We start from the raw sequence: 3,947 nt of genomic DNA on the forward strand, positions 1-3,947 counted from the left end.
CACCCTAAAACTCACATTAACCCTAATCCTAACACTAACCATCACCATCATCCTAACCCTAAACTTAACCCTAACCCTCAGTCCAAACCTCACCCTAACCCTAAGGCTAACTCTAACAATCACCCTCACCCTCACCCTAACCATTACCCTCACCCTCACCCTAACCCTAACCTTAACATTAACCCTAAACTTACCCTAAAACTCACCCTAACCCTAAACCTAACCTTAAGTCTAAAACTAACCCTAACCCTAACCCTCACACTAACCCTGAGCCTCACCCTAACCCTAAATCACAACCTAACCTAACCCTCACCCTCACCCTCACACTCACCCTCAACCTAAACCTAACCCTAACAATAACACTAACCCTAATCCTAACCCTCACACTCACCCTAACCCTAAACCTAAACCTAACCCTAACCCTCACCCTAAACCTAACCCTCAACTTCACCCTAACTGTAACACTACCCTAACCCAAAAAGTAATCCTAACCCTCACCCTAACCCTCACCCTAACACTCACGCTAATCCTAAACCTCACTCTCACCCTAACCCTCAACCTAAACATTACCCTAAGCCTGACCCAAAGCCTAACCCTCACTCTAAACTTCACCCTCCCCCTAACCCTCACCCTAACCCTAACCCTAACAATAACCCTAACCTCAACCTAACACTAACCCTACCCCTAACCCTAACCCTAACCCTCATCCTAACACTCACCCTAACCCTAAACCTAACCCTCACCCTAAAACTAACCCTAACCCTCACCCTCACCCTACGTCTAACCCTAACACTTACCCTAACCCTAACCCTAACGCTAACACTATCCCTCACCCTTATCCTAACCCTCACACTAACCCTAAGCCTCACCCTCAACCTCACCCTCACCCTAAGCCTAACCGTAAGCCTAACACTAATTCTAAACCTAACCTTCAGCCTAACCCTAAGCCTAACCCAAATCTTAACCTCAACCCTCACCCTCAAGCTAACCCTACACCTAACCCTTTCACTATCCCTAACCAAACCCTAAACCTAAACCACACTCTAACCGAAAACTCACACTAATCCTTACCCTAACCCTCAACCGAAACCTAACCCTAACCCTAACCCTCACCCTAACATTCACCCTCATCCTAATCCTCACCCTAATCCTAACCCTAACGCTTACCCTAACCCTAAACTTAAACTCAACATCACCTTCACCCTCACACTAACTCTCACCCTTAACCTAGCCCCTACCACAAACCTAACACTAACCCTAACCCTCACCCTCAGCCTAAAATAACCGTAACCCTAATCCTAACCCTAACACTCAACCTCATCTTAACCCTACCCCTAACCCTAATCCTTACCCTAACCCTCAAACTAACCCTAACCCTAAACCAAACAGTAACCCTAACCCTCACGCTAACCCTCACACCAACCCTTACACTCAAGCTAACCCTACTCCTAACCCTAAACCTAACCCTCACAATAACACTAACACTTACCCTAATCTTAACCCTACCCCTCACCCTATACCTCACCATAACCCTGACCCTAAACCTAACCCTCACCCTAACCCTAACACTAACCCTCAGACTCACCATAACCCTCACCGTCACCCTAACCCTCACACTAACCCTAACCCTCACCCAAAGCCTAACACTCACCGTCACACTCACTCTCACACTAATCCTAATCCTAAACCTAACCCTAATCCTCAGCCTCACCCGAACCCTCACCCTCACCCTATCCCTCACCCTCACCCTAAACATCACCCTAACCCTAACCGTCACCCGAACCCTAACCCTAACCTTCACCCTAACCCAAAACCTCAACCTAATCCTCACCCTCATCCAAATTGCCACCCTAACCCTAACCCTTACCTAACCCAAAACCTCACCCTAAACCAATCCTCACCCTAACACTCATCCTCACCCTAGCCCTCACTCTAACCCTAACCCTTACCTTCAAACTAACCCTAAACTTAACCCTCATCGAAAGCCTAACCCACACCCTCACCCTAAACCTAACACTAACCCTAACCCTCACCATCACCCTCAACCTAACCCTATCCCTCACCCTCATCATCACCATAATCCTAATCCTAACCCTAACCCTCATCCTCACCTAACTCTCACCCTAATCCTTACACTCACCCTAACTCAAACCCTACCCCTAACCCTAACCCTAACACTAACCCTAAACCTCACCCTAACCCTCAACCAAAACCTAACCCTAACCCTAACAATCACCCTATCCTTCACCCTCATCCTAATCCTCGCCCTAAACCTAACCCTAACCCTTACCCTAACCCTAAACTCAACCTCAACCCCACCTTCACCCTCACACTAATTCTCACCCTCACCCTAGCCCTCAGCCTAAACCAAACCCAAACCCTAACCCTAAACCTCACCCTCAACCTCACCCTCAGCCTACAATAACCCTGACCCTAATCATAAACCTAACACTCAACCTCACCCTAACCCTACCCCTAATCCTAAACCTAACCCTAACACTAAACCTAACTGTAACCCTAACCCTATCCCTCACCCTCACTCTCAACCTAACCCTAACCCTAATCCTAATCCTAACCCTAACCCCCACACTCACCCTCGCCCTAAACCTAACCCAAACACTAAAACTCACCGTCACCCTCACTGACAGCCTCACCCTCAGCCTAACCCTAACCCTAAAAATAACCCTAACCCTGACCCTAACCCTAACCCTAACTCTCATCCTAACCTAACCATAAACCTCACCCTCACCCTAATCCTAACAAAAACCTAACCTTAACCCTAAACCTAACCCTAACACTAACCTTCACCCTAACACTCAGGCTAACTCTAACCCTCACTCTCACCCTAAACCTAACCGTATCCCTAACCCTCACCTTAACCCTCACCCAAACCATAATGCTAACACTAACCCTTATTCTTACCCTAACACTAACCTGAACAGTAACCCTAACCCTCACACTAACCCTACCCCTCAGCCTAACCCTCACCCTAACCCTATCCCTAACCCTAAGTCTCACCCTATCCCTAACCCTAACCCTCTAACTCAACCTAGCCCTCACACTAAATCTAACCCTAACCCTAACCCTCACCCAAAAACTCAACAGAACCCTAAACTTCACCCTCACACTAAACATCACCCTAACCCTAACCCTCACACTAACCCTAACCCTAATCTTTACCCTAACCCTAACCCTAACAGTAACCTTAACCATAATCCAAATCAGACCCTAACCCATACTCTCACCCTCACCTTAAACCTAACCCAAACCCTAAACCTAGCCCTTCCCCTCCTCCTCCCCTCATTCTCACCCTCACCCTAACCCTAAAAATAACACTAACCCTAACCCTATCCCTAACCCTCACTCTAAACCTAACCCTAAAACTAACCCTATCCCTAAACCACCCCCTCCCCTTCCCCGTCCCCCTCCGGCTAACCCTAACCCTAATCCTAATCCTAACCATAATTCTCACTCTCACCCTCACCCTAAACCTCAACCTAACCCTCAACCTCACCCTCACCCTCACCCTCACCCTAACCCTTACAATAACCATTAACCTAACCCTAAACCTTACCCTAACCCTCACACTAACACTCACTTTAACCCTAACCTCAACCCTAAACCTAAACCTAACACTCACCCTAACCCTAACCCTCACCCTAACCCTAACCCTTACCCTGACCCTGACCCTTACCCTAACAGTAACACTAAACCTAACACACACCCTCACTCTAAACCTCACCCTTCCCCTTACCTTCAACCTACCCCTCACACTAACCCTTACCCTCACCCTAACCCTAACCCAAAACCTAACCCTAAACCTTACACTAACTCTAACCACCACCCTAACCCTAACCCTACCCCTCACCCTTACCTCACCCTCAACCTCACCCTCACACTGACCCTAAGCCGAACCCTAAAACTAACACTAATCCTAAACGTAAATC

The sequence above is a fragment of the Dipodomys merriami genome, unplaced genomic scaffold, assembly GCF_024711535.1.
Source record: "Dipodomys merriami isolate MVZ:Mamm:240054 unplaced genomic scaffold, mDipMer1.0.p SCAF_61, whole genome shotgun sequence".
NCBI lineage: Eukaryota > Metazoa > Chordata > Mammalia > Rodentia > Heteromyidae > Dipodomys > Dipodomys merriami.